We start from the raw sequence: 16,741 nt of genomic DNA, 5'->3' as shown, positions 1-16,741 counted from the left end.
TTTATACAAATACACATTCTTTTATTGGTATATTGTTTATTTACATTTATACGAATTTACATTATTTTATGTGTATTTTGTATACATTTTTTTATACGTATTTACTTAATATTATGTGTATTTTGTATATGTATTTTTATAGAAATCTACGTTATTTTATGTGTATTCGTATATATATTTTGAAACAAATTTACATTATTTTATATGTATTTTGCATATCTATTTCAATACAAATTTACCTTATTGTATGTGTATTTTGTATATTTATTTTAATACAAGTTCAAATATTTTATGTGTATTTTGGTATCAATAATTTTATAAAAAAATGCGTTATTTTATAGGTATTTTGCATCTTAATTTTCATTTTATATGTACTTTGTATATATATTTTTATACGCTCTTACATTATTTAATATTTATTTTGAATATATATTTTTATACAAATTCATGGTATTTTATGTGTATTTGTATATATATTTTCATATAAATTTACATTATTTTATGTGTATTTTGTACATATATTTTATTACAAATCTACCTTATTTTATGTTTATTTTGTATGTGTATTTTGAATATTTATATTTATCCAAATACACATTCTTTTATTGGTATTTTGTTTATCTATTTTAATTCGAATTTACATTATTTTATGTGTATTTTGAATACATTTTTTTATACGTATTTACTTAATTTTATGTGTATTTTGTATATATATTTTTATAGAAATCTACGTTTTTTTATTTGTATTCGTATATATATTTTGAAACAAATTTACATTGTTTTATATGTATTTTTGCATATCTCTTTCAATACAAATTTATCTTATTGTATATGCATTTTGTATATTTATTTCAATACAAATTTAAAAATTTTATGTGTATTTTGGTATATATATTTTTATAAGAAATGCGCTATTTTATGGGAATTTTGCATCTTTATTTTCATACAAATTTACATTATTTTATTAATATTCTATGTATTTATTTTGATACGATTTTACATTATTCTATTTGTTTTTTGTATATACTTTTTTAATACATATTTACATTATTTAATGTGTATCTTGCATATATATTTTATACAAATTTATTATCTATTATCTATTTTCATACAAATACACATTCTTTTCATGATATTTTGTTTATTTATTTTGACACGAATTTACATTATTTGATATGTATTTTGTATATATATTTTTATACGTATTTACATAATTTCATATGTATTTTGTATATATATTTAATAGATATTCAAAATACACATAAAATAACCTAAATTTGTATCAAACTATATACAAAATACACAAACATATTTTAAATTTGTATGAAAATAAATATACAAAATACACATAAATTAGGTAAATTTGTATGGAAATACATACAAATACACATAAAATAATGTAAATTTGAATGAAAATATAAAAAATACACTTATAATAACGTAAATTTGTATAAAAAAATATATTACAAAACACAAATAGAATAATGTAAAATCGTATCAAAATAAATACACAGAATATTAATAAAATAATGTAAATTTGTATGAAAATAAAGAGGCAAAATACCCATGAAATAACGCATTTTTTTTATTTATAAAAATATATATACCAAAATACACATAAAAAAATTAGATTTGTATTAAAATAAATATATAAAAAACACATACAATAAGGTAAATTTGTATTGAAATAGATACGCAAAATACATATAAAGGAATGTAAATTTGTTTCAAAATATGTATACGAATACACATAAAATAACGTAGATTTCTATAAATATATATATATACAAAATACACATAAAATGAAGTAAATACGTATAAAAAAATGTATACAAAATACACATAAAATAATGTAAATTTTTATCAAAATAAATAAACAAAATACCAATAAAAGAATGTGTATTTGTATAAATATAAATATACAAAATACATAAAATAACGTAAATTTATATAAAACTATATACATAAATACACAGAAGTATTAAATTTGCATTGAAATATATATACAAAATACATGAAATAAAGTAAATTTGTATCAAAATATTTATACAAATACACATATAATAACGTAAATTTGTATGAAAATATATGAACAAAATACACATTAAATAATGTAAATACGTATAAAAAAAATGTGTACAAAATGCACATATAATCATGTAATTCGTATCAAAATAAATAAACAAAATACCAATAAAATAATATAAATTTGTATGAGTAAACGTGTATATTGCATATTTTTTCAATACAAATTTACCTTATTATATACGCATTTTGTATATTAATTTTAATACAAATTTAATTATTCGATGTGTATTCTTGTATCTGTATTTTTATAAACATATGCTTTATTTTTTTAGTATTTTGCATCTTTATTTTCATACAAATATACATTATTTTATTGATATTCTGCTCATTCATTTTCATACGAATTGACATTATTCTATGTGTATTTTGTATATATTTTTCATACAAATTTACGTTATTTTATGTGTATTTGTTTATATATTTTGACACAAATTTACAATATTTTATGGCTATTTTGTATATACATTTCAAAAGAAATTTACCTAGTTTTATGTGTATTTTGTATATCTATTTTCATACAAACTCAAATTATTTCTATGTATTTTTGTATATATTTTAATACAAATTTTAGTTATGTTATGTGTATTTTGTAAATTTATTTTCATTCATATATATATATTATTTTATTGGTGTTTTGTTGATTTATATTGATACGAATTTACATTATTTTATATGTACTTTGTATATATATTTTTATACGCTTTTACATTATTTAATATTTATTTTGAATATATATTTTATACAAATTCATGGTATTTTATGTGTATTTGTATATATATTTTCATATAAATTTACATTATTTTATGTGTATTTTGTACATATATTTTATTACAAATCTACCTTATTTTATGTTTATTTTGTATATGTGTTTTGTATATTTATATTTATCCAAATACACATTCTTTTATTGGTATTTTGTTTATTTATTTTAAATCAAATTTACATTATTTTATGTGTATTTTGTATACATTTTTTTATACGTATTTACTTAATTTTATGTGTATTTTGTATATATATTTTTATTTGTATTCGTATATATATTTTGAAACAAATTTACATTGTTTTATATGTATTTTTGCATATCTCTTTCAATACAAATTTACCTTATTGTATGTGCATTTTGTATATTTATTTCAATACAAATTTAAATATTTTATGTGTATTTTGGTATATATATTTTTATAAGAAATGCGCTATTTTATGGGAATTTTGCATCTTTATTTTCATACAAATTTACATTATTTTATTAATATTCGGTGTATTTATTTTGATACGAATCTACATTATTCTATTTGTTTTTTGTATATACTTTTTTATACATATTTACATTATTTAATGAGTATCTTGCATATATATTTTATACAAATTTATTATCTATTATCTATTTTTATACAAATACACATTCTTTACATGATATTTTGTTTATTTATTTTGACACGAATTTACATTATTTGATATGTATTTTGTATATATATTTTTATACGTTTTTACATAATTTCATATGTATTTTGTATATATATTTCTATAGAAATCTACTTTATTTTATGTGTATTCGTATATATATTTTGAAACAAATTTACATTGTTTTATATGTATTTTTGAATATCTCTTAATACAAATTTACCTTACTGTATATGCATTTTGTATATTTATTTCAATACAAATTTAAATATTTTATGTGTATTTTGGTATATTTATTTTTATAAAAAATGCGATAATTTTTGGGAATTTTGCATCTTTATTTTCATACAAATTTACATTATTTTATTGATATTCTGTGTATTTATTTTGATACGATTTTACATTATTCTATTTGTTTTTGTATATATTTTTTTATACACATTTACATTATTTAATGTGTATCTTGCATATATATTTTATACAAATTTACGTTATTTTAAGTGTATTTGTTTTTATATTTTCATTCAAATTTACATTTATTTTAATTCGAAATTACATTATTTTATGTGTATTTTGTATACATTTTTTTATACGTATTTACTTAATTTTATGTGTATTTTGTATATATATTTTTATAGAAATCTACGTTTTTTTAATTGTATTCGTATATATATTTTGAAAGAAATTTACATTGTTTTAAATGTATTTTTGCATATCTCTTTCAATACAAATTTACCTTATTGTATGTGCATTTTGTATATTTATTTCAATGCAAATTTAAATATTTTATGTGTATTTTGGTATATATATTTTTATAAGAAATGCGCTATTTTATGGGAATTTTGCATCTTTATTTTCATACAAATTTACATTATTTTATTAATATTCGGTGTATTTATTTTGATACGATGTTACATTATTCTATTTGTTTTTTGTATATACTTTTGTATACATATTTACATTATTTAATGTGTATCTTGCATATATATTTTATACAAACTTATTATCTATTATCTATTTTCATACAAATACACATTCTTTTCATGATATTTTGTTTATTTATTTTGACACGAATTTACATTATTTGATATGTATTTTGTATATATATTTTATACGTATTTACATAATTTCATATGTATTTTGTATATATATTTCTATAGAAATCTACTTTATTTTATGTGTATTCGTATATATATTTTGAAACAAATTTACATTGTTTTAAATGTATTTTTGAATATCTCTTTCAATACAAATTTACCTTACTGTATATGCATTTTGTATATTTATTTCAATACAAATTTAAATATTTTATGTGTATTTTGGTGTATATATATATTTTTTAAATGCGCTATTTTTTGGGAATTTTGCATCTTTATTTTCATACTAATTTACATTATTTTATTGATATTCTGTGTATTTATTTTGATACGATTTTACATTATTCTATTTGTTTTTTGTATATATTTTTTTATACACATTTACATTATTTAATGTGTATCTTGCATATATATTTTATACAAATTTACGTTATTTTAAGTGTATTTGTTTATATATTTTCATTCAAATTTACATTATTTGATGTGTATTTTGTATATGTATTTCAATACAAATTTACCTAGATTTATGTGTATTTTGTATATTTCTTTTCAAACAAATTTAAATTATTTTTGTGTATTTTTGTATATAGTTTTATACAAATTTAAGTTATTTTTTGTACGCATTTACATTATTTAGTGTGTGTTTTGAATATATATTTTTTTGCAAATTTACATTATTTTATGTGCATTTTTGTACATATATTTTTATAGAAATTTGCGTTATTTGTATATGTTTTCTCATACAAATTTACATTATTTTATTGCTATTTTGTTTATTTATTTTGATACGAATTACATGATTATATGTGTATTTTGTACATATTTTTTATACGTATTTACATTACTTAATGTGTATTTTGTTTATATATTTTTAAACAAATCTACGTTATTATATGTATTTGTATAAATATTTTGATACAGATTTACATTATTTTATGAATTTTGTATGTACATTTCAATTCAAATTTAGCTTAATTTAGCTGTATTTTGTATATATATTTTCATACAAATTTAATTACTTCTGTGTATTTTTGTATATAGTTTTATACAAATTTACGATATTTTATGTGTATTTTGTATATTTATATTTTTACAAATACACATTCATTTACTGGTATTTTGTTTATTTATTTTGATACGATTTTTCTGTATTTTTTGTATTCATTTTTTTATACGTATTTACTTCATTTTATGTGTATTTTGTACATATTTTTATAGAAATCTACGTTATTTTATGTGTATTCGTATATATATTTTGAAACAAATTTACATTGTTTTATATGTATTTTGCATATCTATTTCAATACAAATTTGCAAATTTACTTTATTTTATGTGCATTTGTATATGTTTTCTCATACAAATTTACATTATTTTATTGCTATTTTGTTTATTTATTTTGATACAAATGAAAATAGATATACAAAATATACATAAAATAAACTAAATTTGTATTGAAATATATATACAAAATACATAAAATAATGTAAATTTGTATCAAAATATTTTAACAGATGCGCATAAAATAACGTAAATTTGTTTTAAAATATACAAAATACACATTAAATAATGTAAATATGTATAAAAAAATATATACAAACACAAATAGAATAATGTAAAATCGTATCAAAATAAATACACAGAATATTAATAAAACAATGTAAATTTGTATGAAAATAAAGATGCAAAATACCCATTAAATAACGCATTTTTTTAAAATATATATACCAAAATACACATGAAAAAATTAATTTGTATTAAAATAGATATTCAAAATACACATACAATAAGGTAAATCTGTATTGAAATAGATATGCAAAATACATATAAAACAATGTAAATTTGTTTCAAAATATATATACGAATACACATAAAATAACGTAGATTTGTATAAAAATATATATACAAAATACACATAAAATGAAGTAAATACGTATAAGAAAATGTATACAAAATACACATAAAATAATGTAAATTCGTATCAAAATAAATAAACAAAATACCAATAAAAGAATGTGTATTTGTATAAATATACAAAATACACATAAAATAACGTAAATTTATATAAAACTATATACAGAAATACACAGAAGTATTTTAATATGTATGAAAATAGATATACAAAATAAGGTAAATTCGTTACAAATTCAATAAACAAAATTCAGATAAAAGAACGTATATTTGTAGAAAAAATAAATATACAAAATTCACATTAAATAACGAAAATTTGTATGAAAATATATAAAAAAATAAACAAAAATAATTTCAATTTGTATGAAATAAATATACAAAATACACATGTATTTTGTATATCTATTTTCACACAAATTTAATTACTTTTGTGTTTTTTTGCATATAGTTTTATATAAATTTACGGTTTTTTATTTGTATTTTGTAAATTTATATATATACAATACACTTTCTTTTATTAGTATTTTGTTTATTTATTTTGATACAAGTTTACATTATTTTATGTGTATTTTGTATACCTTTTTTTATACGTATTTACTTCATTTTATGTGTATTTTGTATATTTATTTTCATAGAAATCTACGTTATTTTATGTGTATTCGTATATATATTTTTTTAAAAATTTACATGGTTTTATATGTATTTTGCATATCTATTTCAATACAAATTTACCTTATTGTATGTGCATTTTGTATATTTATTTTAATACAAATTCAAATATTTTATGTGTGTCTTGGTATAAATATTTTTAGAAAAAATTTTATGGGTATTTTGCATCTTAATTTTCATACAAATTTACATTATTTTATTAATATTCTGTGTATTTATTTTGATACGATTTTATATTATTCTATTTGTGTTTTGTATATATTCTTTTATACATATTTACATTATTTAATGTGTATTTTTTATATATATTTTATACAAATTTACGTTATTTTAAGTGTATTTGTTTATATATTTTCATTCAAATTTACATTATTTTATGTGTATTTTCTAAATGTATTTCAATACAAATTTACCTAATTTTATGTGTATTTTGTATATTTATTTTCATACAAATTAAAATTACTTTTGTGTATTTTTGTATATAGTTTTATACAAATTTAGGTGATTTTATGTGTATATTGTATATCTATTTTCATACAAATACACATTCTTTTATTTTGTTTATTTACTTTGACGCGAGTTTACATTATTTAATGTGTATTTTATATATATATATATATATATATATATATATATATATATATATATATATATATATATATATATATATATATATATATATATATATATATATATATATATATATATATATATATATATATATATATATATATATATATATATATATATACATCATTTGATGTGTATTTTGTATATATATTTCTATAGAAATCTACGTTGATTTATGAGTATTCGTATATAGATTTTGAAATAAATTTACACTGTTTTATGTGTATTTTGCATATTTTTCAATACAAATTTACCTTATTGTATATGCATTTTGTATTTTAATTTTAATACAAATTTAATTATGCTATGTATTTTTGTATATGTATTTTTAAAAAAATATGCTTTATTTTATGGGTATTTTGCATTTTTATTTTCATACAAATTTACATTATTTTATTTATATTCTGTTTTTTTTTTAAACAATTTTACATTATTCTATGTGTATTTTGTATATCTATTTTTATACGTATTTACTTAATTTTATGTGTATTTTGTATATATATTTTTATAGAAATCTACGTTATTTTATGTGTATTCGTATATATATTTTGAAACAAATTTACATTGTTTTATATGTATTTTTGCATATCTCTTTCAATACAAATTTACCTTATTGTATGTGCATTTTGTATATTTATTTCAATACAAATTTAAATATTTTATGTGTATTTTGGTATATATATTTTTATAAGAAATGCGCTATTTGATGGGAATTTTGCATCTTTATTTTCATACAAATTTACATTATTTTATTAATATTCGGTGTATTTATTTTGATACGATTTCACATTATTCTATTTTTTTTTGTATATATTTTTTTATAAATATTTACATTATTTAATGTGTATCTTGCATCTTTTATCGTAATTTTGTTTATTTATTTTTATACGAATTTACATTATTTTAGGTGTATTTGATATGTATATTTTTATACTTATTTATATCATTTTATCTGTGTTTTGAATATATATTTTCATAGAAATTTACTCTATTTTATGGGTATTCGTATATATATTTTGATACAAATTTAAATTATTTATGTTTATTTTGCATATCTATTTCAATACAAATTTACCATATTGTATGTGTATTTTGTATATTTATTTTAATACAAATTTAATTATTTTATGTGTATTTTTGTAAAAATATGCGTTATTATTTGGGTATTTTGCATCTTTATTTTCATACAAATTTACATTATTTTATTGATATTCTGTTTATTTATTTTGATACGATTTTACATTATTCTATGTGTATTTTGTATATATATTTTTATACACATTTACATTATTTAATGTATATTTTGTATATATATTTTATATAAATTTACGCTATTTTATGTGTATTTGTTTATATATTTTCATACAAATTTACAATATTTTATGTGTAATTTGTATATGTATTTCAATACAGATTTGCCTAATTTTATGTGTATTTTGCATATCTATTTTCAAACAAATTTAAATTATTTTTATGTATTTTTATATATTTTATACAAATTTTAGTTATTTTATTTGTATTTTGTATTTATATTTTCCTACAAATATACATTCTTTTAGTGGAATTTTGTTCATTTATTTTCATAAGAATTTACATAATTTTTATGTATTTTGTATATATATTTTTCTACGTATTTACATTATTTTATGTGTATTTTTATATACATTTTCATAAAATTTACTTTATTTTATTGTGTGTATTCGTATATGATTTGATACAAATTTACATTATTTTATGTTTATTTTGCATATCTATTTCAATATAGATTTACCTTATTGTATGTGTATTTTGTATATTTATTTTAATACAAATTTAATTATTTTATGTGTACTTTGTATACATTTTCTTATACGTATTTACTTCATTTAATGTGTATTTTGTATATATATTTTATAGTAATCTACGTTATTTTATGTGTATTGGTATATATATTTTGAAGCAAATTTACATTGTTTTATATGTATTTAGCATATCTATTTCAATATAAATCTACCTTATTGTATGTGCATTTTGTATATTTATTGTAATACAAATTTTAAAATTTTATTATTTTGGTATATATTATTTTATAAAAAGAGTTTTATATAAATTTAAAATATTTTATGTGTATTTTGTATATCTATTTTCATACAAATACACATTTTTTATTGATATTTTGTTTATTTATTTTGACGCGAATTCACATTATTTAATGTGTATTGTGTATATATATTTTTATACGTATTTACGTCATTTCATGTGGTTTTTGTATATATATTTCTATAGAAATATACGTTATTTTATGTGTATTCGTATATATATTTTGAAACAAATATACATTGTTTTATGTGCATTTTGCATATTTTTCAATATAAATTTACCTTATTGTACGTGCATTTTGTATATTAATTTTAATACAAATTTAATTATTCTATGTGTATTTTTGTATATGTATTTTCATAAAAAAATGCTTTATTTTATGGGTATTTTGCATCTTTATTTTCATACAAATTTATATTATTTTATTGATATTCTGTGTATTTATTTTGATACGATTTTACATTATTCTATGTATATTTTGTATATATATTTCATACAAATGAACGTTATTTTATGTGAATTTGTTTTCATTTCATACAAATTTACATTATTTTATGTGTATTTTGTACATGTATTTAAATACAAATTTAACTAATTATATGTGTATTATGTATATCTATTTTCATACAAATTGAAATTAATTTTGTGTATTTTAGTATATATTTTTATTCAAATTTTCGCAATTTTATGTGAATTTTGTATATTTATTTTCCTACAAATATACGTTCTTTCATCGGAATTTTGTTTATTTATTTTGATACGAGTTTTCATTATTTTAGGTGTATTTGATATATATATTTTTATACTTATTTACATAATTTTATATGTATTTTGAATATATATTTTCATAGAAATTTACTCTATTTTATGTGTATTCGTATATATATTTTGATACAAATTTACATTATTTATGTGTATTTCGCATATCTATTTCAATACAAATTTTCTTTATTGTATGTGCCTTTTGTATATTTATTTTGATGCAAATTTAATTATTTTATGTGTACTTTTGTATATATATTTTTAAACAAATATGCGTTATTATATGGGTATTTTGCATCTTTATTTTCATACAAATTTACATTATTTTATTAATTGTCTGTTTATTTATTTTGATACGATTTTACGTTATTCTGTGTATTTTGTATATATATTTTTAGACATATTTACATTATTTAATGTATATTTTGTACATATATTTTATGGAAATTTACGTTATCTTATGTGTATTTGTTTATATATTTTCATACAAATTTACATTATTTTGTGTATTTTGTATATGTATTTCAATAAAATTTGCCTAATTTCATTTGTATTTTGCATATCTATTTTCAAACAAATTTAAATTATTTTTGTGTATTTTTGTATTATTTTTATACAAATTTTTTTTTTATTTGTATTTTGTATATATATTTTCCTACACATATACATTCTTTTAGAGGAAATTTTGTTTATTTATTTTGATACGAATTTATATTATTTTATATGTATTTTGTATATATATTTTTCTATGTATTTACATTATTTTATGTGTATTTTGCATATATATTTTCATAAAAATTTACGTAATTTTATTGTGTGTATTCGTATATATTTTGATAAAAATTTTCATTATTTTATGTGTTTTTTGCATATCTATTTCAATAAAAATCTACCTTATTGTATGTGTATTTTGTATATTTATTTTAATAAAAATTTAATTATTTTATGTGTATTTTTGTATATATATTTTTTTAAATAGAAGATATTTTATGGGTAATTGGCATCTTTAATTATATAAATTTTTACATTACGTACATATCTTTTATACGTATTTACATTATTTAATGTGTATTTTGTTTATATATTTTTATACAAATTTACGTTATTATATGTGTATTTGAATATATATTTTGATACAAATTTACATTATTTTATGTATTTTCTATATTTATTTCAATTCGCATTTAGCTTATTTTATGTGTCTTTTGTATATCTATTTTCATACAAATTTAATTATTTTTGTTTATTTTTGTATATAGTTTTATACAATTTTACGTTATTTTATGTGTATTTTGTATATTTATATTTATACAAGTAAACATTCTTTTATTGTCATTTAGTTTATTTATTTTGATACGAATTTACATTATTTTATGTGTATTTTGTATACATTTTCTTATACGTATTTACTTCATTTTATGTGTATTTTGTATATATATTTTATAGAAATCTACGTTATTTTATGAGTATTCGTATGTATATTTTGAAACAAATTTACATTGTTTTATATGTATTTTGCATATCTATTTCAATACAAATTTACCTTATTGTATGTGCATTTTGTATATTTATTGTAATACAAATTTAAATATTTTAAGTGCATTTTGGTATATATATTTTCATAAAAAAATGCGTTGTTTTATGGGTATTTTGCATCTTTATTTTCATACAAATTTACATTATTTTATTAATATTCTGTGTATTTATTTTGATACTATTTTACATTATTCTATTTGTGTTTTGTATATATTTTTTATACATATTTACATGATTTAATGTGTATTTTCTATATATATTTCATACAAATTTTCGTTATTTTAAGTGTATTTGTTTATATATTTTTATTCAAATTTACATTATTTTATGTGTATTTTGTATATGTATTTCAATAGAAATTTACCTAATTTCATGTGTATTTTGTATATATATTTTATACAAATTTAAATTATTTTTTGTGTATTTTTGTATAGAGTTTTATTCAAATTTACAATATTTTATGTGTATTTTGTATATATATTTTTATACAAATTTAAATTATTTTGATATTTTGTTTATTTATTTTGATGCGAATTTACATTATTTAATGTGTATTGTGTATATATATTTTTATACGTATTTACGTCATTTCATGTGTATTTTGTATATATATTTCTATAGAAATATACGTTATTTTATGTGTATTCGTATATATATTTTGAAACAAATATACATTGTTTTATGTGCATTTGCATATTTTTTCAATACAAATTTACCTTATTGTACGTGCATTTTGTATATTAATTTTAATACAAATTTAGCTATTCTATGTGTATTTTTGTATATGTATTTTTATAAAAATATGCTTTATTTTATGGGTATTTTGCATCTTTATTTTCATACAAAATTACATTATTTTATTGATATTCTGTGTATTTATTTTGATACGATTTTACATTATTCTATGTATATTTTGTATATCTATTTTATACCAATGTACGTTATTTTATGTGAATTTAATTTCATTTCATACAAATTTACATTATTTTATGTGAATTTTGTACATGTATTTAAATACAAATTTAACTAATTATATGTGTATTTTGTATATCTATTTTCATACAAATTGAAATTAATTTTGTGTATTTTTGTATATATTTTTATTCAAATTTTCGTAATTTTATGTGTATTTGTATATTTATTTTCCTACAAATATACGTTCTTTTATCGGAATTTTATTTATTTATTTTGATACAATTTTCATTTTTTTAGGTGTATTTGATATATATTTTTATACTTATTTACATAATTTTATATGTATTTTGAATATATATTTTCATAGAAATCTACTCTATATGTATATGTATAGAAAATACACATGAAATAATCTAAATTCGTATCGAAATAAATGAACAAAATACCGATAAAATAATGTAATTTTGAATGAAAATATATATAGAAAATACACATAAAATAACGTAATTAGATATATACACATAAAATGATTTGAATTTTAATGAAAATAGATATAAAAAACTTAAAATAAGGCAAATTTATAATGAAATATATACAAAATACACATAAAATAATGTAGATTTTTTAAAAATATATATACGAATACACTTAAAATAACGTAGATTTCTATAGAAATTTATATACAAAATATACATTAAATGTTTTAAATACGTATAAAATATATATACTAAATACACATTAAATTATGTAAATTCGTGTCAAAATAAATATTTAAAATATCAATAAAAGAATGTGTATTTATGAAAATACATATACACATAAAATAACGTAAATTTGTATAAAACTATATATAAAATACACAAAAATAAGTTAAATTGTATGAAAATAAATATACAAAATACACATAAAATTAGGTAAATTTGTTAGAAATACATATACAAAATACACATAAAATAATGTAAATTTGAATGAAAATATATAAACAAATACACTTAAATTAACATAAATTTGTATAAAATATATATAAAAATAATCATTAAATAATGTAAATATGTATAAAAATATATATACAAAACACAAATAGAATAATGTAAAATCGTATTAAAATAAATACACAGAATGTAAATAAAATAATGTAAATTTGTATGAAAATAAAGATGCAAATACCATAAAATAACGCATTTTATAAATATATAAAATACACATGAAAGGATGTAAATACGTATAAAATATATATACAAAATACACATTAAATAATGTAAATTCGCGTCAAAATAAATAAACAAATGTCAATAAAAGAATGTGTATGTATGAAAATAAATATACAAAATACACATAAGATAACATAAATTTGTATAAAACTATACAAAAAATACACAAAAATAATTTAAATTTGTATGAAAATAAATATACAAAATACACATAAAATTAGGTAATTTGTATTGAAATACATATACAAAATACACATAAAATACTGTAAATTTGAATGAAAATACATAAACAAATACACTTAAAATAACGTAAATTTGTATAAAAATATATACAAAACACAAATAGAATAATGTAAAATCGTATCAAAACAAATACACAGAATATTAATAAAATAATGTAAATTTGTATGAAAATAAAAGCAAATTACCCATAAAATAACGCATTTTTTTTAAATATATATACAAAAATACACATAAAAAAATTTATTTGTATTAAAATAAATATACAAAATACACATACAATAAGTTAAATCTGTATTGAAATAGATATGCAAAATACATATAAAACAATGTAAATTTGTTTCAAAATATATATATACGAATACATAAAATAACGTAGATTTGTAAAATATATATACAAAATACACGTAAAATGAAGTAAATACGTATAAAAAATGTATACAAAATACACATAAAATAACGTAAATTCGTATCAAAATAAATAAACAAAATACCAATAAAGAATGTGTATTTGTAAATATAAATATACAAAATACACATAAAATAACGTAAATTTGTATAAAACTATATACAAAAATACACAGAAGTAATTAAATTCGTATGAAAATAGATATACAAAATACAGATAAAATAAGCTAAATTTGAATTGAAATGTATATACAAAATACATAAAATAATGTAAATTTGTATCAAAATATTTATAAAAATACATATAATAACGTAAATTTGTTTAAAAATATATAAACAAAATACACATTAAGTAATGTAAATACGTATAAAAATATGTACAAAATACACATATAATCATGTAATTCGTATCAAACTAAATAAACAAAATAGCAATAAAATAATGTAAATTTGTATGAGAAAACATATACAAATACATATAAAATAACGCTAATTTCTAAAAAAAATATGTCCAAAAATGAACGTAAAATAAATTAACTTTGGATAAAATATATATACAAAACACACATTAAATAATGTAAATGCACATAAAATAACCTAAATTTGTATAAAACTATATACAAAATACACAAAAATAATTTAAATTTGTATGAAAAGAAATATACAAAATACAGATAAAATTAGGTTAATTTCTATTGAAATACATATACAAAATACACATAAAATAATGTAAATTTGAAGAAAATATATAAACAAAAACACATATAATAACGTAAATTTGTATGAAATATATATACAAAATACACATTAAATAATGTAAATGTATAAAAATATATACAAAACACAAATAGAATAATGTAAATCGTATCAAAATATATACACAGAATATTAATAAAATAAAGTAAATTTGTATGAAAATTAATATGCAAAATAACTATAAAAAAACTCATTTTATATAAAATTATTGATACAAAAATACACATAAAATATTTTAATATGTATCAAAATAAATATACAAAACACACATTAGATAAAGTAAATGAATATAAAAATATCTATACAAAATACCTATGTAATAATCAAAATTAGTACTCAATTAAATTAAGAAAATATCAATAAGATAATGTAATTTTGGATGAAAATATATATAAAATACACATAAAATAACCTAAATACAAATACAAATATACACATAAAATAATTTAAAATTGAATGAAATAAATATACAAAATAAACATAAAATAAAAGGTAAATTTGTAATGAAATATGAAAAATACACATAAAATAATATAAATTTGTATGAAATATATATACAAATACACATTAAATAACATGAATTTGTATAAAATTTGTATCAAAATATATACGAATACACACAATAAAATAACGTAATTTTTTTATGAAAATGTATATACAAAATACACATAAAATAATGTAAATTTGTATAAAAATATATAAAGAAATACACATAAAATAATGTAAATTTGGATAAAATATATATACAAAATAAACCTTAAATAATGTAAATATGTATAAAAAATATATACAAAATACACATAGAATAATGTTAAATCGTATCAAAATAAATAAAGAGAATATCAATAAAATAATGTAAATTTGTATGAAAATAAAGCTGCAAAATATCCATATAATAACGCATATTTGCATAAAAATATATATACAAAAATACATATAAAATAATTAAATTTGTATCAAAATAAATATACAAAATGCACGTACAATAAAGAAAATTTGTATTGAAATAGATATGCAAAATACACATCAATAATGTAAAT

This window comes from Eriocheir sinensis, chromosome 26 (genome assembly GCF_024679095.1).
Source record: "Eriocheir sinensis breed Jianghai 21 chromosome 26, ASM2467909v1, whole genome shotgun sequence".
NCBI lineage: Eukaryota > Metazoa > Arthropoda > Malacostraca > Decapoda > Varunidae > Eriocheir > Eriocheir sinensis.
Note: the sequence above shows the minus strand (reverse complement) of the source record.